Raw genomic sequence first — 22683 nt, 5'->3', positions numbered from 1 at the left:
CAGTACGTTTTCCATTTTTAATTCAATTTTATTTTCTGTGACATGATTTCTCCTCTGCTAGAAGTTCTGAAAGGAGTACTACACCAAGGAAACTAAGAACAGACAGACAGATAGCAATATGAGTACAAAAAATAACTGAGAATATGACCAACTTAATGGTAAGGACCAGTCTGGAAATATTGATAATAATGTTGAATGTTAATGTATTAAATTCTCTGATCAAGAAGCCCAAAAGCATATGAAAAAAATGTTCAACAGCCCTCAATGTAAGGGAGATACAAATCAAAACTACAATGAGATACCACCTAACCTCAGTCAGAATGGCTAAGATTTAAAATAATAATAATAAGTGCTTTCAGGGATATGGTGAAACGGGAACACTCCTACATTGTTGGTGGGAATGTAAATTAGCCCAGACACTGTGGTGAACAACATGAAGGCTCTTCAAAGAGCTTCAAATAGAACTATCATATGATCCAGCAATTCTACTCTTGTGTATCTACCCAAAGAACAGGAGACCACTCAGTCAGAAAGTGCTTGCACAACTATATTTATTCTGGCATTATTCACGATTGCTAAGACATGGAACCATCCAAGTGTTCACAAACAGATGAATGGATTGAAAAAGTGTGGCACATATACTCCATGGAATACTATTCAGTAATAAAAAAAAAAAAAAAAAAAAAAAAAAAAGCCCTACCATTTGAAAGAAAGTGGAAGAACAAACAATGAAGATTTTTTGCTGAATGAAGCAAGTCAGGCTATGAAATAGAGACATTGTATGTCTCCACTTAACATATATTGACTGTCTACATTCTATAGTAGAGACTGAAAGACTGAAGGACATAAAAGCATTGAAAGTTGTTATGGACACTGGGGACAAAATGGGAGGAGAGTGGGAGAGAGAAAGAGTGCAGTAAGGGAAGTTTGGGAAAAATGGATAAGTATGACATTTGTGGGACACAGATATGGTTTGTTGCTTGTTGATGATGTCATTTATAGTATTCTCAATTTGCCTCGTGTGTGGCATATCACGTTGTATAAAATCTCTTTACAATCTAAATAATGTATAGTGATTGAATGTATAAATAATAATAAATTATATTGATAATTAAAAAGTTAGAAGAAAAAAAAAACTGCTAGGAGCTTGTGCATGCCTCCCCCAAATCCCTATAGGATGGAAAAATGGAAAAGGCATTGCAGCAATACCATGCCCCATTGAGGGATGCTTTTTTCCTCTTCCTCTCTGTCTCTGGTGAGTGCATGTATTCTCTGGCAATTAATAAGACAAACAGAGACCAGCAGATTGTGTAGCAGTTTTATCCCTTAACCTCCACATCACCTGCTGGTCCCCTGATGACTATTTTTTTAAAAGTAGAATAAATAAACAATGATCCAGCAGTTGGCCTGGTGATTAAAGTGCTGGACCCTCACATGGCTGACCACAGTTCAAGTCCTGGACCTATGTTTTTCTTATTCCCCTCCAAATCTAGCTGAATTGCAAAGTTAAGCTTATGATTATGAGATTAAAAACTAAATAACAATAAAAACTTAAAGAGAAAGAAAGGAAGCAAGGCTACTAATATCAACTAATTCTCAATATTTTAATGTGGTCATTAAATGTGTGTGCGTGCCCAAAATTCCAAAAGAAAAATGGAGCAGAAGGAACTGCAGTGTGACCATCCCCCACCCCTTGGAGTGATTTCTACCTTTCCATCTCACTGTCTCTCTCTCTGTCTCTCTCAGGTGAGCACATGCACCTTATGACAAAAACCTAAAAAAAAAAAAAGAAAAAAGAAAAAAAAGTAGAGTAAATATGAACAAAACTGATAGACTTTTCACAAAAGACCTAGTAGCTCAATATTATCATTACAGTGGAGAGAAAAATGTGCCTACCTCATTTGTCATTATTCCTAACAGATGCTACTATGATATTTATCCTAGTCTAAATCTCTAAAACATGAAAATCAGAAAAAGAAAAGAATGTACTAAAATGTGGTACAGAATTCACATCACTTACAAAAGATAAAAGTAAATTGTTACTATATCCCAAGCAATAGATGCAAAGAAGCATGCCCCTCATGAGTTGGGTGGGGTGAAGGTAGGAGAATGCTGTTTTTTGGGCTGTTGGGCACAGGCTCTGATACACTGTTTTCTCTACTAATGATACTGAGGACACTCTGGACAATCCCACATGAAACAGAATGACTTCAGAAACACAGAAGTAAAGGCATTTGGCTAAGAAGACAATATATTGTGGGGCAGGATGGTCTTTATTTATTAACACATCTATTATTGGATGTGTGAATGGCAGATATATAAATAATCAGCTTGAGGTCTATGTTAAATGCTTTTTAAAATATAAGATTCACAGAAGGCAGTATAAAATTAAACTTTCATTAAAGATATCAAGGAAGTGGCTTTGCAGATGCTACTACTCGAGTTACTTTGCCACTAGCCATGATCAACCTCACTATATTCTTCAACAAAGCTGTTGACAGCAAGCCCTCAGCAGCGTCTTCTTTGAACTATATGTAAAGTTCCAAACACAGAAGAAAACTTTCATACGTTGAGCACAGCGGAGAAAGGATTTTGTTATAAGGGTTCCTACTTTCACAGAATTATTCCAGCGTCTATGTGCCAGGGTGAACTTCACACACCATAATGGTACTGGTGCCAAGTCCATCTACAGGAAAAAATTCGATGACGAGAACTTCATCCTGAAATGTACAGGTCCTGACATCTTGTCCATGGCTAATGCTGGACCTAACCACAAATGGTTCCCAGGTTTCCATCTGCACTGCCAAGCCTGAATGGTTGGATAGCAAGAAGGTGGTCTTTGGCAAGGTGAAAGAGGGCATGCATATCGTGGAAGCCATGGGTTATTATGAGTCCAAGACTGGTAAAACCAGCAAGAAGATCACCATGGTTCACTGTAGACAATTCTAATGAATTTGACTTGGTTTTTTTCTTAACCAACAGACCCTTCCTTCTGTAGCTCAAGAGAGTGTCTTTCTACCCCATTTGCTCCTTTTTCCTATAACCTGTGCTCTTGCTAGTTCTTTGGGTTCCATATTTTTCTTATTATTCCCCTCTTAATCTAGCTGAATTGCAAAGTTAAGCTTATGATTATGAGATTAAAAACTAAATAACAATAAAAAAGAGAAAGAAAGGAAGCAGGGCTATTAATATCAACTAATTCTCAATATTTTAATGTGGTCATCAGCTGGAACACTAAGTAGGTTCATAGATTTTAAAAGAAAAACTATTAAGAATTCTTTTAAGAAAAGGTAGCAATAAAATAAATCTTTAAGCTAAGAGAAAACAATAACTAAACTTATATTTCTATATTCAGAAAAGACATCTTTCAAAAATAAAGATTGAATAGAGACATTTTCAGACAAGATCTAAAAGAAACTATGGGAGTAGCTCTAACCAAAAAGAAATACTAAATGGGAGTTCTTTAGGCAGAAAAATAAACATCTCAGAGAGAAACATAAAAAAGAGAAAAAGAATGGAAAACATCAGACACAGCAAATATATAGGAAAATATACATAAATGTTGACTAGGAAAAATAATATTAATGTCTGATGGGGCTCTAAATATATGGAGAATTAAAATTCACGGTTCATTTATGGCAGAACATCATAGCCAACTAGGCATAAAAAGGAACTTTCTTACTATAATTTGATACATGATTTCAGATGTTTTAAAATATGCAAATTCTCCTCAAATTAATCTCTAATAATGCCAAACAAAATTCCAAACACTATATTTGTTTTTATGAAAATTTTAAGACTAGTTTTAAATCTATATGTAAATATGAAAGGCCAAGAATACACAAAGCTTTGGAGAAGAATAAGGCTGGAAGACCTATGCTGCTTCTTTTCAAACCTATTATAAAATGATAGCACAGTGGGGAATTGGTAAATAAGAAAATGGAAGAGGAAAAATGTTTTTCATCACAATTAACTAACGAATAATCAAACAGGAAGAAGGCCAGTCGGTGCTGTGGTGGTAAAGGCAACTGGTTACTACATGGCCAACGGCAGTTTTAATCCTGTACCTGGAGGCTTAAAAACCACATGGGACACAATTGCATACCTACCCAAAATCCTGAAAGGAGAGAGAAATGGAGGACTTTGCTAAGACCATTCCTCCCCACTGGGGAGGAGGAGCTCTCTTGCTTTCTCTCTCTCTCACTCTCTCTCTCTCTCTCTCTGGGAAGTGCACATGCCCTCTGGCAAATTTTTTGAATCTAATAATAAGAAGAAAGTTACTGTAGGGCATTGATGATTAATGATCTTTAAGATTTCTATTTAGAAAACTTATCTTGACCCTTATCTCATAGCGCGTGAAAAAAAAGTTGCTCATGAATTTCAATCGAAACACTAACAATTTCAAGTTAAACAATAAAGTATTGAAGCAAAACAATTATCTGTTTCTTAAAGCTTTAGTCACAGATGTTTGCACACTCACCAGAGAGACAGAGAGACAGTGAGAAGGAAATTGAGAAATCACCCCTCCAGGAGTAATGGCCACACCCAATCCTTTCTCTTCCATTCTCCTCCTGGGATTTGGGGCATACATGCACATTGCCTGGTATAAGTTTTAAACTGTTACAAGGTCCAGGATTTGAACCATGACCAGCGATGTGGTAGTCCAGCACCTTAACCACCATGCCACCTGCTAATCCCAAAACAATAAAATTTTAAGTAAACTTTAAAATGTACCTGAAACAATAAAGCAAAGAGAAAATAATATTTTAAGAAGAAAACATAGAGGGCCAGCCCTGTGGAAGCTAGATCCCACATGGCCAAATATACCTTTTGAATCCTAGATATGGTGGCTTGAGAAATACACTAGGTGTGTGTGTATGCATGCTGCAAATACTAAAAGGATAGAGAAATGGAGGAAAAGGAATTTTGATGTGATTTAATTGAAATGTTTTTTCTCCCTCTCCTTCTTTTTCTGTCCCTTTGTCTCTCTCTCTCTCTCTGGTGAATGCACACACTCTCTAGCAAATTTTGAAAGAAAAAAAAGAATGGGTCCACCAGGTGTTGTGGTGCTTAAGGCAACTGGATTCCCGCATGGCTAACCACAGTTTGAGTACCAGACCCAGTGGTTTGAAAAACTCATGCTGGGTTTGTGTGCATGTCTGACCAAAATCCCAAGAGGAGAATGGAGAAGGGATTGTGGCTTGGTCATAACCCTTGGGGAGTATCTCTAACTTTCCCTCTCTCTGTATCTCTCTGTCTCTCTTATTTCCAGCGAGTTCACACACCCTATGGCAAAAACCTAAGTGGATGGGGGGGAGAGAAGAAGAAAAAAGCAGAAGGAAAAGGAGGAGATGGAGAAGAAAAAGACAATAAAAGCATATAAAATCATGTCGCAGATCTTTGAGTAAGCAAATATTTTTAAAGATTTCTAAAACAGGATGCAGAATGTTAGTTTTAAAACAAAGAGGGACCAGTGGCTGGTGTGGTGGTCAAGGTGCTGGACACTCCCACATAGCCAACCAGGGTTTGAGTTCCAGACCTGGTGGCTTCCTTTCTCACCTTCCCGCTCTCACACTCTCTCTCTCCGTGTCTCCCTCTAGTTAAAATAAATGAATGAATAAATAAAATTATGTAAAAATAATTCTTTAAATAAGCAAAAAACAAACAAAGAGAGAATATGAGAAACATAATATTTGCGATGTATCTGACAAAGGGCTTATGTTCAAATACGTAGAAAATTATAAATCAATAGAAAAATGACAAAAAATAAAAATCCACAAGAAAATGAACCAAAGATATGGTCAAAGACAAAATAAGGTATCTGAGTATCTAATAAAATATTTTAAAAATACTCATCAAAAATAAAAATTGAGGGACAAGCAGTTAGCGTAATGGCTATGTCGCTGGACTCCCACATAGTTGACCGCGGTTCGAGTCCCGGATCCGGTGGCTTAAACTCATGCCGGGTGCATGTGCGTGCGTGCCCAAGATCCTGAGAGGAGAATGGAGGAGAAGGGATTGCAGCTTGGCCATCCCCCCTAGGGGGTGATTTCTTGCTTTCTGTCTCTCTATCTCTCTCTGTCTGTCTGGCGATTGCACGCGCCCTATAGCAAAAACTTCTCAAAAAAAAACAATTGAACCATGACATATTAATACCACTATGCTAAGCACAGAAGACAGAAAATGGCAAGTGTTGACAAGAATGGGTCACAGCCAGATCTCTCTGATCATACTGAGAGGAATACAGTTTTGTGCAGCCACTGTGAGATGCTATTGAAATTATCTACTGTAACTGAATATAAGCATATCCTATGGCCCAGCAATTCTACTCTTTACCATATAACAAACAGAAATGCATGTATGTGTTCATGAAAAAAAAATACTAAATAGATGGATGTAGTCATAGTCATTTGGTTGAGAGTTAAATATTCGGTCATCAGGAAAGTCATGACACATTTTTGCATAGAAAAACACGTCACAACTTTCCCAGTAACCTAGTAATAGTAAGATAGAGAAGTGAATTGCTGCACTTCCTCACAATGAAATAGTATGCAGCACTGAGGGTAAACAATGGAATGAAATGTATAATTCACAAATAATAAATATTTAATGAAAGAAGTTATACAGAAAAGAGTTCAAACTGTTTGGTCTCATGAATATAAATTGCCAGGAGCATTTTTTTTTTTAAATAGTGACCAAAAATGGAAAAAATTGGATTCCAAGATACTCACAGTGTTCTGGCTTTTAATCTGAATTTTAATTTTCAGACGTACATTCAATTTATGAAAATTTTTCATCCTGATGATTATAATTTATGTGTAATTAATGTATGTAATATTTGAATAAAAAAATTTTGAGGGACCAGCAGTTAGCGTAATGGCTATGGCACTGGACTCCCACATAGTTGACCACAGTTCGAGTCCCGGACCTGGTGGCTTAAACTCACGCCGGGCGCATGTGCATGCATGCCCAAGATCCCGAGAGGAGAAGGGATTGTGGCGTGGCCATCCCCCCTGGGGGGTGATTTCTTGTTTACTATCTCTCTGGCTCTCTGTCTTTCTGGTGAGCACATGCGCACTACAGCAAACAACTCTCAAAAAAATGTAAAAATAAAAAATTTTGAGCTGTAACCAATAAAATCCAAGTAGTTTGATTAGGTATTTCAGTATAAGCAGAAGTAAGCAGAAATAAGATGGCTAAAATAGAAAATATCAGAAACTTCTAACTATAGGTGGTGAGACTAGCTTCAAGGACTAGACATCAGGGGCAGGACATCAATCAGCAGAATTACTGAAGGATGAGGACAAGAGAATTCATTTAATGGAGAAGGCAGGAAAAACCTCAGTCCTAAGGTAACATTAGAACTTGAACATGGGGAAAAAAATAAGAATATGTAAATAATCAAATTGAAGTGGGGAGAGGCAGATAGCAGTGCAGTTATAATACAACCAGACCACTGTAAGAAGGTCCCAGGTTTGCATCCTGAGGCCTCCCTGTACAAACTGGATACAAGTGACTTCTGTGACCAGAACTGGCTGAGACTAGAGTTAGAATGTGGCATAAGGACCCTGTTAGAAGTATGAGTCTCTTTGTCTCTCTTTCTTTTTTTCTTTGTCTCATACAATAAATAAATAAAATATAAAGGAATAATAATAATAAACATGTTAGAGATATTGTTGTTGGGAAAGGAATTACCAACTCTATAAGACTCAGATAAAATGTTGGATACACAATTAGTGACGATGTCAATTATTGCAAACTGATAATGCACAAATAATGCATAGAAGTGTACGATGTTAACTGAACCCAGGTAAAAGTGTCTCAGGTTTGGTTTGGTATAAGAGTACCTCCCTCCTGATTGCGGCGTGACCATCCCCCCTGGGGGGTGATTTCTCGCATTCTATCTCTATGTCTCTCTCTGTCTGTCTGGCGAGCGCACACGCCCTACAGTAAAAATCTCTCCAAAAACAAACAAACAAACAAAAAAAAAGAGTACCTCCCTCCTGAAACCTTGGTAATGCTGGAACCAAGAAAGGAAAACTAGAGAGTGAGGATCAATGAGCAATGATACAGAAAAGGGCATATGAACTAATTTTCAGCCACAGACACATGGAGCCATGGTCTATCATTCAAGAAGATAAAAATGTAAATCAAATGACAAAGAAACCCAGGAGGACATTGGACCTGGACAAATACTGAGATTTGGTACTAACCGGAGCTAACTTTACAGGTTGTTCTCCATTTGTATGTACAAAACTATATGTCAATGTTGAAGAAGAGGGTAAGCAGCCTCTACAATACAGATTGTCAAACTTTGGCTTCAGGATCCTTTTATACTCTTAAGAGGTATTGAAACAGTGGCATAGCAGTATTGCAACTGAATCCACATGGTAGGGTCCCAGGTTCACATCTTGGGACTTCCTTATACCTGCTGGATGCATGCATACCTGCTCATGATCTGGGCTGATTAAGAATCCTGTTGGGGATACCTCTCTTGCTCACTCTCTTATTAAATAAAGAAATAAATTGAGGATTGAAAAAAAAAAAGGCACTTTGATTTATGTAAGCTACTTCTGTTTATAACTGCTATGTTAGAAATTTAAAACAGAAATTTAAAAATATTTATTTACAGGGCCAGAAGGTGGTGTTAAGGCACTGAACTCCCATACAGCAGACCACAGTTTGAGTCCCGAACTTTGTGGCTTGCTTTCTCATGTTCTCTCTCTCCTTCTCATCTCTCTCCAGTGAGCTCACGTGCCCTACAGCAAATTAAAAATGATAATAAATAAAATAAATTTTTAAAAGTTATTTACTGTTTCATTTAAACCAACACTAATAAAACCATTGCATTAAAACAAAAAAAGATGTCTTATAGAGAAGATACGTAATTCTTGAAACTACTATACAGTTAGAATTAAGAGTGGCAGTGTTTATAATTTACAATTCTTCATGTCCCTCTCAGTGGAAATAGCTGAATTTTCATACTGCTTCTGTTGCTCCATTAAATTGTGATATCAAAATCATGTAGCCTCTGATAAACTCTAGACTTCACTCATGAGAAAAGGAGAGTTAAAGAGGCAAATAATATCTTAGTGTTACTGTGAAAATTGTTTTGATGTTCCAGAAAGGATTGCAGGGAACCCCAAGGTCCCTGGGAAATGCTTTTAGTATCACTGTTCCATTAAATGCCAGCTTGATCTCAGAGCTCAGGATGTGACTGAACCTACAGAAGCAAGTTATCTGAATCCATATTCAACTCTCACAGCATGGAGTTTAACACTTCAGAAAGAATATGAAAGTCCACTTTTAGAATAACGTGTCAGCACATTCATGGTTTGGCTATAAATGCCAGATAAATTTGCCATAGAAATCAAGTACATCTTTCAAAACAAGATTCAGCTGTCATCTTTATTGATGCTTCAGAAAAATCTTTGAGTAAACCAGTCAGGATTTATAAGGATACTGAGGAGAAATACTTAGAAGAGAAAAATGCATAAAATTAGAGGTAAGCTTTTTGTGGGAATAATAGAAATCCCAGTAAATACATGTTGAAAGGAACATTTGGGTACAGTGGTAATAAAAAAATACATTTTGTATGCTTCAGGTTACACTATACACATATATATACTTTCAGAAATTAATTGTGCTAGGGGGCCGGCAGATAGCATGGTGATTAAGGTGCTGGACTCTCACATGGCTGACCATGCTTCAAGTTCCAGATCTGGTGCCTTGCTTTCTCACTTTCCCTATATCTCTTTCTCTCTCTCTCTCTCTCTCTCTCTCTCTCTCTGGACAAATAAAATAATAGTATAATAGTAATAATTAAAATGGAATAAATAATTCTTTTCAAAAAGAAATTTATTGTACTAAATTTGTGTACTTAGGATAGCATGTTTCATAAGTAATCTATTCTGGAGAAATAAGGTAAAGAGAAGAAGGTTGCACTACATTTATGATTTGTATGATCACAGGAATGAGACACGCCAAAACAAACAAGGGACATATTGGAGCTCAATCAAACTAAGCAGACGGTCCAGGTGGGATTGAACTACACAATATTACTATCATAACTCCTAATGCTAATCTTTTTTATGCTGTTTGTCTCTTCATTATAAACTATTTTATGATACAAAAAATAATTCCTGTGAACAATTGCATGCATACCTTGCCTTTTTTTTTTTTTAATTTGCCAGAGGGTGCATGAGTTCAACTCAGAAAGAGAGAGAAACAGAGAGAGAGAGAGAAAAAGAGAGAAGGGGGACAGTGCTCTCCAAGAATGGTCATGTTCATCTCCATTTTTCCCCTCTGTCAGGATTTTAGGCACACACACACACACATACACGCTCCCTCTGTGTTTCTCAATCCTCAATGTCCTGAACTTGAACTGCAAGGTCAATGATGTGGGATATGCCTTAACTATCATGCCCCAGACTGGCCCAATGTAGGAAACATTTAATAGACATGTATATACTCTATTTAAAATCAACAGTGATCTTATCTTGCCATCTTTCTTGGCATTTTGATTTTTTAAAAAAGCATACCAAAAAGAAAGAATAAAGAAATAACAATAGTAGTCCTGTGAAGAATTGCATGAATATCTTGCTTTTATTGCTATCCCTCTGACATTTGCTGCTACCACAAGAAGACTGAGATGTTGTGAAAAAGCTAATGATATGTATAAGGGATAATGATCTGAATCTTCTAGGACTGGAAAGACAGCATTTCTCTAGTCTGAAATCAGGAATCACAATGGGCAGAAACCTACAAATGTCAGAAAATACTACCGAAATCTTTTGAAATTTAATTCCTGTAACATTTTAAAATTGAAGTATAGAGTCAAATATTTTCTGCTAAAATTGGAAATATTAATAATGCCACATTGAAGAAACTGACCTCATTTGTTTGAGTAAAAAGAAAATCTAACATGCTTCTGACTAAAGGGAATTAGAAAAATAAATCATGAATTCCTTTACAAAAGTTGATCTTTGCTTGATAACATTAGCTATTAGGCCAGAAATTCTTGTATGTCATACCTCTGTGAACTTCTATGAGTCAAGCTACCAACTTTTATTATCATCAAAATTAATGTTAAAGATGACATAACTGGGAACCAGCAGTTAGCGTAAAGGCTATGTCGCTGGACTCCCACGTAGTCGACCGCGGTTCGCGTCCTGGACCCGGTGGCTTAAAACTCATGCCGGGCGCGTGTGCGTGTGTGCCCAAGATCCCGAGAGGAGAATGGAGGAGAAGGGACTGCGGCGTGACCATCCCCTCTGGGGGGGGGTGATTTCTCGCTTTCTGTCTCTATGTCTTGCTCTGTCTGTCTGGTGAGCGCACGCGCCCTATAGCAAAAACCTCTCCAAAAAAAAAAAAAAAAGATGACATAACTGTGCTATGTCAAAACAAAATTTGAAATATCAATATCATATTCAAATTAAATACCAGCAAGTTACTCATTTAAGTACATTTAAGTATATTTAAGCAGACTTAACAGTACTCTTTTATGTGCTTAATTCACATTTATATAATTATTTATTTCTTTTATTTCAAGTTCTTTTATACATTCAATCACCTTATTTAGCTTGCAAAGTGAATATTCTAACATGTGTACATTTTTCCCTAGTCCAAATGACAACACTATAAAGTTATCTTCAACAATTAGTGCCTTATTTATTTGTCCCATTAATATTTTGCCTCTGTTTTACTTCTAAATGTCCTTCCTTAGATTCTAATCTTTCACCCACCCTCTTCCCACATTATATCTGGTATTCAAAACTATTTACTGTGATTCTATATCCTTTAGTCAATCAGTTTCAGTCATAGAGTGTGGACACTCGGTACATATTAAGTGGGGACGTACAATGTCTCTCAATAACCTGGCTTGCTTCACTCAGCAATAAATCAAAAATATGGAATGCTTCGTGAATTTGCGTGTCATCCTTGCACACGGGCCATGCTAATCTTCTCTGTGTCATTACAATTTTAGTATATGTGCCATATTTTTATAAAGAAAGCCAATATTTTCATAAGAAAAACTTGAATTATGCTATATGACTTTATATTTTGTGTGAAGTTAAAACAGAATAAATGACACAAAATTCTATTGTGTGTTTATTACATTTATTTCAAGAAAGTAGTGGACAGACTTACAAATGATTATCAGGTTCTCAAAATCACATATAAAACAAAAAATTGAGCAGTAAAAGTTAGTGTAATAGTTTGACATTTTAAAAGCTAAATTAAAATTAATTATTAAAAATAGTACTCAACTTATGAGATTTTGGATATGTTATATTTAAACTCAGTTATCAATTTTCAAAGACTAATCTAGGATGTCATCTTGCTAGTTTTTTCTTAAAATAAATGCAAGAATAAGAATGTAGTCACTTTATCTATGAGATGGTCTTTAAAAAATTGTGGACATCTTGATAAACTTTTTAAGTACTTACCATGTGTGACTCTACACTACTACATTTTAACAGAAATGTTTTTACTGTGTGTGTGTGTTTATATATTATTAGAATGTTTAAAACTGTTTATCTAATTATTTTTAGTGTTTAACAAGCCTCAGAGAAGCTATAATGTTAGTAATATTCTTAGACTAATAACCTACTTGGAGAAATAATATGGCACATGTAAGAAGTAGAAAATGATAGATACAGAGTCCAGCTTGAGATTACACAATACCAATGGGTTCAGGAGTTCAGAAAAGAAAATTCATAACAGAAATTCCTAACTTAATTCTCAGTTGGGTGAGACTTATGGAGGAAATGGGTACAGTTTTGTACATAAAGGAAAAGGAACATTTGGCTTAACTGAGGAACAGCATAAGCATTAGCCACAGCACTAATCATAATGTCTGTGGTTATCCACAGAGAAGCTGGCTTTTTGCTAAATAGTGTTGCAGGAAGCAGGTAGGTCAAATGAGACAGAACTAAGGGATAAGGAATTTTAAACAGAGACAATCGAATGTGACCAATGTTTTAAAAATACTCATCTGTCTGAAAATAGCAAGCATTGGATAGCCATAAATATAATTATAAGCTTATAATTATAAACTACATATGCTTGATAAAGATGACATTACCAACAATGTGAAGGAAGAAAGACATATGAAAGACTGCAAAAATAGAACTTATTAGATAATTGTTGCATATAGGAGGTAAAACCATCTTCCCAATATTATGGTTAATTTTGAGCCCTGCTGTATTTTCTAAATAATTTGTTTTTCTTTTCACTTGATTTCTCAATTCAAAGTGAATTGCACAGTAAGAAATACAGAGTACAATTATAAAATATTTAAAATATTTTTTCATACTTGAACTATTTGTACCAAATTTGACAATTCTTTTAAAATGATATACATATGTTGACTAAAAACATATTTTCTAAATGTTAACACAAGTATTTATTATGTCTTTCCTAAAAAATAATTCATCTATTCCAGATACATTCCATATTATTTTATTTATTTAGATTATCATGAAAAAGAAAAAATAATGTGACAACTTCAGTCTGTGACAATTTCTCAGTGAACTAATGCTTTTATATACCATATTATAATCCAGATCATTCAAAAGAAAAAATAATGTGACAACTTCAGTCTGTGACAATTTCTCAGTGAACTAATGCTTTTATATACCATATTATAATCCAGACAGTAGAAAAACATCTTTCGTTTACAGCAAAACAAACATTCTTGGTTGCTGCAAATTCTGAGACAACGCAAGAAAATGGCTATGTCTAATTTTATCAAATAAAGTCCATCACTTAAAATGAAACCCTCAACTTAAATGCTATAACCTATTTCCTCAAGACATTCAGAAACAGCTGCTACAGCTGATGGATATAAATGTGTTAAAGAGCAGGGCAATATCTCAGACAGGTAATTGCTTTATTTCTGCAGTGAGAAACTACCATTGACTTTACTAAAGTTTCGATTTGTTTTTCAGCCATCACAATTTTAAGTAATTAATTTTCCAATATAGTTTTGGAAAATATAACTCTTGGGTGGACTAGGAAAGTGAAAAATAGGTAAAATCTTCTTTTAACAAGTATATTACTTATTTTGACATACATATCTGGAAGCATATATCATACCATAGAAGAGTTCTTTCTGTTCCTGATTTAAGAGACCAGCTTTATGATCCAAAAAGACTCAAGCCCTATGGCAATGATTCTAATGAAAATAGGACCTGAAACTATAAGGAAAAAAATTACATACACTTCTGTTTGATGGTTATGATTATAGCTATAACCAAAGAGCCACCCTGAGGCATCAATAAATGTAAGCACCAAGCCATGTGTTCAGCGTCTGAAAGAAATCAACAACTACCTAATGATGACCCTGTATAGACAGTGGGTTATTTTTTTTCTGTAAGTAGACAGAGCAGCTTCTTTATCTATTAATATGGACGACTTCAAAAGGAGATGATCTGTGTATGTATTGAAAATATGAGCATCAGACAGTTATCAATTTATAGTGTTCAACACTAAGAGTGTTAAAATAATCATTAAAAGAGAGATTTTGAAGTCTGCCTGGCTTCTCTATGACTGTACAACTTAGAGTATAAGCCTAAGTAAGGTACACTACCTGGGCTTTGTTTTCCTCATCTGTAAAATTGGAATAATAATGTTGTAAGAACTGAGTAGGACTATTTTATCTCTCTCTCTCTCCATTTTTTTATTTTTTATTTTTTTGAGAGAGTTTTTTTGTTATAAGTCATATGCACTTGCTGACAAGACAGAGAGAAAGAAAGCAAGTACTCACCCACTCTGGTGGCGGATAACCATGACACAATCTCTTCTTCTCCATTCTTCTCTTTGAATTTTGGGCATGCATGCACATGTGCCCAGCATGAGTTTTAAGCTGTTGGGTTCAGGACTCGAACCATGGTTGACTACATGGGAATTCAGTGACGTAACCATTGCACCATCTGCTGCTCCCATGACTATTCCTTAAAGCTCTCAGAGCAGACTATTTCCTGACAGGATAGTAGTAGAGCTTGTGATTAATTATGTACATGTCAGTATCTTTGACATAGCCAAGCACAGCTTTGTTAATTTGAGTAGGACCAATATATTGAAGAAAGTCTAGGTTTGAAACTAAAACTACGTACTGAGGTTGAAAAAGAAGTGATGGGAAGGACCTAAGTTAAATGGGAACAAATTCCAGAAAATTCAAGTTAGAACTTGGCATCTGGTAGATGAAGTAATAGGTATATGGGGACCTGTTAGTTGTACAATATTTATTCAAGGAACAGTGTACCCAAAGAGGCAACTAGAGACAAACTAGAATGAATCCAGGTGTAGGGCCTAGAGTCTGAGTTTATTCTAGAATTTAATCCTACAGTCAGTGAATGAAATGTAAATTTTTTAGAGTCCAAAGTACGCCTCAAATTCTCAGAGTAGGGCGCTACTTTGCAGAGCTGTATCTTAATATCAGAAGTACAATGCATGTGATTTAGTCTCTTCATCTGATCATCTAATGATATAGTTCTGTGGAACTTGAGACCAATGCTGCAATGAATATATAAAATTGAAACCAAACTCAGTATGGTTAAAAGTTTAAGAAATACATAGGAATTGAAATTTATCTAGGGAATAACAATTCTATATCTCTCCTCTCACATCTTAGTCATATGTAAATACTTAGATTAAAAAATTTTTAAATCATTTCTCTGTGTGTGTGTGTATGTATGTATGTATGTAACCTGATGAAGTTCATTTATACTCATAAGCTTGAAAAGAAAATGAATGAATTAATGATACATTCTCAGCATAAAGAGACTTTAACTTCTCATTTGCATGAGTAGAACTACAGTCCCTTTGGGTATTTATTTCCATTACCAGCTTGGATCCTATGTTTCCTCATTATAATTGCATGGTGTGTGCTTCAATTTACATATTTTCCCTTCATATTACTATCCTAGAAATCCTCAAAGCTACTAAATATAACATCTCCCATGCATCAGAGCAGCTTAGAATGACTGGAGTAAAGCACAAAACTGGTTGACCATGGCAGACATGGATGTGCACAGCTCAGATCACGCTTTAAGAGAACCTGCTGAAGTGAAAGTGACCTACAGACTTTCTGCCATGCTCTTGACAAAGTCCCCCTTCACCTAAGTTACTCCCACATAATAACTGTGCATGAAAGGAATACAAAAGTGGAGCACTTTTTGTACAATGTTTCAACCATTATATATATATATATATATTTTTTTTTTTTAGAGGTTTTTGCTATAGGGCGCGTGCACTCGACAGTTTTTTTTTCCCTTCCACTCTCTTTATTTTCAGGTGTTTACTTTCTACAAATTTCACTAAAAAAAAATATAGGCTTTCACAACCACTCAAGGTCATATCAACCAACCCATCTATTCTTACTCTGCCTTATCTCTTTCCATTAATCTGTGTCAATACTCCTACCCAAGGCAAATTCCTCCAATTTTGCATTGGATCCCATCATATCTCACTTTCTCACAATATTACCTTTCTTACTTTCTGCATTATTGGGGCTTTCCTTCTTTTGAACCACTTCATAATCATAATGCTATTTAGTGCTTATTAAAATAAATTTAGACTGCAAATCCTTCTCCAGCTACTCTGTACTTACACAATCTACATTTTCATTTCTCACATTCTCTTTTGAACTCATGCTAATTTATATCATACCAATCCATCGATCTGCTTTTGCCAATATCATGGGACATCCACCTTAACAAAGGTAGTGGTCAACTCTAAAACATCAATGAAGGCAAACAAATGGCAACACTTGACATGTTGATTGGTTCCTCTTTATTGAAATTCTTCCTTCATATTGATCCTGCACACCACTTTTTCTTAGTTCTCCCACTTCACTGACCACTTCTGCCAGTCTTCTCTGCAAGTATTTCCTCTCTTTTCTACACTTTTTTCACATTTGTACCAATTAGAATACTCCATGGCATTGTCCTGGTCATCTTTTTTCTTTTGCACCTATATTTTGTGATGTCTTTTGTTCTCACAGCTTTAAATTTCACCTTCAATTTGATGATTCCCATGTTTTGTTCTCCAGCCCTCTACCCCCAGTGTTTAGACTGCTATATCTAACTGCCTACTTGACGTCTCCACTAAGCTATCACATATATATTCTAAACTTAACTGTGCAAATATAATCAACGTCTGTCTTCCAGTTACTTAGGCCAGAAAAATTGCAGTATATTAAAAATGACATCCAAAATGGTCTGACGGGTTATAATACATCCTTTTCCTTACTGGCACTACCTTCGAACTCTCTCCAGCTCCAATTTTCTTACTGCTTCCACTCATTACTACGTTCCTGACCTTCACCATCATCTGTTTATTCGTAATTATCCCAACAGTCCTCTAATATTTCGTTCCTATTTTTGCCCTTTGAGTCCATTGTTTGTTCTGACTTATTAAATGCAAGCGACTCCTGTATTCAAAAGCCCTGCAGAATTCCTTCTTATTTAGAGAAAAATACTAAATGGTTAACACGAACTACAAGTTAGTAAGGTATCTGTCCTCCACTCTTTTCCTACTTATCTGATCTCATGTTTCAGCTAATTCTCTACCTTGTTTACTTTATATCAGCCACATTGGCCTCCTTGCCCTTCTATCAGTTCCTGTCTCTGGGATATGAAATTCTGTTTGGATAGAAACTCCCCCAGGTCTGTTTATAATTTACTTTCTTACTTCCTTCTCTTCTCTGTTCAAATGTCCCTGTAACATAAAGGTCTCCCTTAAAAACAACAATAAATTAGTTCAAATCCTACTCTATTATTCTCTATTTTCATATCTCTATGTTCCGATATATACATACTGCCAAACACAAATGTAACTTCTTTTACAGGAAAAATTTCATACTATATACTTTGTATGATAATGCTGGTTATTAGAGCTATGAACATTTATTGAATAAATAAACACATAAAATAAGTAATGGAACAAGCACAGAGGAAGCAGGGATAACCAGTTGTCAGAAACAAGGTAAGAGTAGAAATCAAGATAACCTAATTAATATTATCTGGTTGACAACTCAAACTGCTATTATTATTATTATTAATGCCACAAAGGTAATTAGAAACTTCATTATTAGAACACAAGCACACAAAATTTTATAATTAGATTATTAGAAACAAAATTAACTGTGCAGAAAAGGTTTAACTTCGTGGGGCTGAACTGCTATCCTTATAAAGCCTCCTTTCAAGTTGGCCCATAACTGGTTCCAAGGACCTGGGATTTGGGGAATGTTCCCACCATTATCTAAATGATCAGAGTAGTATATTTTGCCTTGAGTGTTGGTTCAAACAATGTGGTATATGCCATGCTGGCTTCTCTTCTGGGAGTTGGCAACTTGGTATGTGTGCAGTTCAGGCACAGGGTACCTACAAGACCAGTTCAGGCTCCTATAGCAAATGCTGTGATCTGGATGGCTTGCAAAGGATAGAATTATTTCTTATAGTTCTAGAGGCTAGAAGTCCAAAATCAGGGTGCTGGCCTGATCCAGTCATGGACCCAGAACAGCCATCTTCTGGGATGTAGACTATCAACTTCTTGTTGCATTCTTACATGATAAAACAGGGTACAAGCTCGATCTGCCCACTCCTTATGGGGCAACACTCCAAGTGGGCAGAGGCTTCATGGAACTACATTTTTCAGGGTAAACCCCCATGATACGTTGGTAAATATTTAACAATAGGCTGTCTTGAAGGTGGGGAACCCTGATTAGGAACCTTGGCCGATTTTTGTCATTTAAATACTCTACCATGTCAGACTTTAAGCCACTGATGGTTAAGCAACAGAGTCTCCAATCTCCTAGAAATGTAATAATTGGCTCTAGCAAGGTCAGTAAGATCTAACTCTGGCATACCACACAGGAAAATTTTAAAAACAACACCATGTAAGTGCAAACTTAATCCTGATTTCCTGTTCCTCATGTTGCTAAGATTGCCGGTGAGCTGGTGCTGTTTCATGCACACAAGAGTGCAGAGAAGAGTCTCACAATTATCAAATAGTCAAAGGGGGCTAACAAGACATGGTTGTTTGTATAACACTTTGCTTAAATTTGAAACAAATATCTCATCTTCTATTCTTTTCCCCACCAATTTATTGCCTATCTTAAAGAAAAATAATAGACAATATATACCTTTAGTTGTTATCTGATTGTTTAAAAAAAAATCAATGATGCGTGTTTGTGTACAGAGAGAGCGAAATGATATGGCATTTGCATCTATAGTCAACTGTTAAAACCTCTTAATGACATGCAAACATAATCTACTCCATTTGAGATCTCATCAAAAAAGTTAATGTAAAAGTGCAATTAGTGGGGCCTAGTAGGTGACACAGTGGTTAAGGAGCTGGCCTCCCACATGGTCGACCATGGCTTGAGTCCCGGATGTGGCAACATGCTTTCTCACTTTCCTTCTCTCTCTCTCTTTCTCTCTGGTCAAATTAAAAATAATAATAAATACATAATTTTTTAAAAAGAACTTATTTTGAAAAGGTGCAGCTAGTGTTTTTGATTTTGGTTTAAAAATGGAGCACTATATCAAAAGCAAAACTTGTTTCCTCTTTCAGCTACTATTGTATCCATATTTCCTTGAACAACACCTGTCATATAATAGTCTCTCAATCGTTTTTATTAAATTAATGAACAACATATAGCTCTGAAAAATAAAGGCCACATGGTTAACTGATTTTACAGTATCCTATTTCTGCATCCAATTCCTGACAAAGCTTATACAAAAATATAATGTGAAGCCATAACACTTCATAATGAGCAGCTATTATTTATATTTTTCAATGTCAGTCTGCTTCTAACTTTTGACCCAACTGGATAAATATAGAACATGCTCTGTCTATTACGCATAACAGCTCTGAAAAACTATGTTTCTGAGTGCATTAGACTTTAACTATATTCATTGGAAGTCAAGAGTGCATTCGTCTCTTTTATATAAACTGTACTTTCAAGTAGTTTTCACACTGATTAAGTTAAATGTGATAATGGCAAGAGTGATGAAATGAAATTTAATGGAAATGATGCGATACATTAGAATTAAGATTCTGATGTACTGAAATTAATTGGTTGATTGTCAAAGAAAGCACTGTGCTCACATTTTGAAATGCTCCAAAGATAAATAAAATTTCCAAAATTTTAAATGAACAGGTAGTAAAATTAGTGTTCCTGCTGTGAGATTATGTTAATATATCCATTTTTTATAATTTCTGATGTTTCAGTACACATAAGAGCATCCATTTAATCTGTCATTCTAGTAGTAGAAAATAAATAAATAAAAGGAAACTCAAAGCCTACAACTTAATAATGATATGCCAGAGACATCATATTTACAACAGGACCTTCAATAGACATCTATATTTTTTCTCTTGTGAGAAAGAGATGGTGAGGAAGTAGAGAAAAGAGGAAAAGGGAAGGATTGAGAGATAGGTGTTTGGGAAGGATCTCATCATGCAGCAATTCTGCCCCACTTTCCCAATTAGCTACGATACAGGCACAGACAGCCACACTCGGGGTGCTCAGGTTAGTCTGGGAACCAAAATCAAGCCTCCCATGAAGACTCCAGTCTATTAAGCATTGGCAGTATTTGTGTACCAGTAGGGCAATATTCATTTTCATCAGAGAAACATTTTGTTCTGACCTTTTAAAGAAGACCTAGTCTTGGGACCAGCAGTTGGCATAATGGCTATGTCGCTAGATTCCCATGCAGTCGACTGCAGTTCAAATCCTGGACCCGGTGGCTTAAACTCACGCCAGGCACGTGTGTGTGTGTGCATGCCCAAGATGCCGAGAGGAGAATGGAGAAGAGATTGCGGTATGGCTATCCCCCCTGGGGGGTGACTTCTCTCTCTCTGCCTCTCTGGCGAGAGGCACGTGCCCTATAGCAAAAACCTCTCTTAAAAACAAAAAACCTACCAATCCTTTTCTCATTTGAACATAGACACACGCACCCCCACATACATACACATCAAAAATGACTTCGAAAAAGGTTTGTGGAACAACAGAATTAAACTGTGAGTTTATTTTGATGCAAAAATGTTTAAATTGATGTGCGGAATTTTCTTTTTTAAAGAATTATTTTAATTAACTTAATCTTCTTGTTTATTTATTTGTTTGTTTTAATTTGATCAGAGAGGTACAGAAAGAGAGTGCATGAGAGAAAGCAAGGCGCCAAGTCCAGACCTTGAACTACCGTCAGCCATGTGGGAGTCCAGCGCCCTCAATCTCCACACCACTTGCCGGCCCCACTTCTCTTCTTTTTGTTAAGAATTATTTTATTTTCTCAGAAGCCGAAGAGTGTGAGCAACTCTCTTATGGTATGAAGTAGGCACTACTTTTAATGCTTTTCACCTGGTGGGGGCAGGGGCAAAAGAAACAAATAACTAACTCTTTTTCAGAAAGATTGAGCTTCCAATTAGGATACAGAAAGGTAGAAAGAGATTGCTGCCGCCCAAGCAGCAAGAAAAACCCAAACAATCCACAAGGCCGTAAGTAGCTTGGAGCTGATCAGTGAGCTGAGGTCACACAGGAAAGAGACTAACCCCGATGAAGGACAGGCGTCTTCAAGTAAATGCAAGTGCCAGCTTCTCTAAAGCAGAAAATAGCAGGAAATAGCAGGAAAACAGGATTGTTATATAAGTCAGCAAGAAGATTTCAGCTGAAATTTTGAACAAACTGCTAAAGACCAAATATGGATGCACCTGGGGGTATAGAACTCCCAAGAGACATAGACACCGTGGATTTTATACTCAGTCTGAGACTTTATTCCACAAACTTCTCAATGAGGACACATCCAGAAAGATTTTCTGGATGAGTGAGACATTGGAAAAAAGCCCTTTTTATTGTGCAGGCCTAAAGAAGAAAAGCTGCTGCCACTGAAGGAAAGAACAAAGTTCTACCTGTAACCTTTCCTCCTACAGGGAAAAAACAGTATGTACGTATATTGAGCCACAGGTGGTGGGGGTATGTGGAGAAACAGCATATGCAGTTGGGGCTGCAAGAAGGAATGTGGGGGGGCAATCAAAACTTCTTTTTAGTGTTGGGAAGAATGTTAGAGATTCTCCAATCTCAGCCATTAAAAGAATCCTACATCTATCTAACTAGCAAGACAGTGTGGAGGGAAACCACATCTCTTAAGACCCAGGAACTCAAAGATAAGTCTAAAACTCAAGATAAATGAAGACATGGGAGAATGCTCTTCTTGCCCACCCAAGTGTCTCAGCACTGACCAACAAGTAGCTGCTGTGTGTCTCTGGAGTGAGAACATGGAGAGAGATGTAGTCTGGTGTAGAAGCACACAGGGAAAGCCTAAAGCTGATAAGAAAATCAGAGCTTTGAGAAAAATCTAACTTGCACATTTTGCATGAAGTAATTCTAAAGGAATCTGAAGTAGATAATACACTAAGCGTAACTATAGCTACAGCAAAGCCCACATCAAGTTTAATTTTTATGCAAGCCAAAATACAATTGAGTCACATCTTGAAAGTTCTGAAGTAAAAACTTCAACACAAGAAATCGGTAACAAGTGAAAAATTTTTTTGCAAGAGAAATAGCAACTTGCCAAGTAAACAACTGAGAAAATTCAATATCAGCAGACTTTAACTACAAGAAATGTTAAAGGAAGTTCTTCGGGCAAAAGACATGTGATACAAAACCTGAGTCTC

General features: G+C 36.2%; 1 non-coding gene and 1 pseudogene across 1 annotated transcript; one reads left to right on the top strand and one right to left on the bottom strand.

Moving 5' to 3' along the window:
* The window catches only part of LOC102468116 (peptidyl-prolyl cis-trans isomerase A-like), a 33801-nt pseudogene extending 11877 nt beyond the window's left edge, over nt 1-21924 (top strand).
* LOC114006929 (U6 spliceosomal RNA) lies at nt 11904-12015 on the bottom strand. Its single transcript, XR_003548585.1, has one exon. It is a non-coding gene; the product is annotated as a U6 spliceosomal RNA (small nuclear RNA).
* Nucleotides 21925-22683: the final 759 nt, after the last annotated feature.

This window comes from Tupaia chinensis, unplaced genomic scaffold (assembly GCF_000334495.1).
Source record: "Tupaia chinensis unplaced genomic scaffold, TupChi_1.0 Scaffold000100_1, whole genome shotgun sequence".
Taxonomy (NCBI): Eukaryota; Metazoa; Chordata; class Mammalia; order Scandentia; family Tupaiidae; genus Tupaia; species Tupaia belangeri.
The sequence above is the reverse complement of the archived record's forward strand: the minus strand, read 5'-3'. Positions and strand labels throughout refer to the sequence as shown.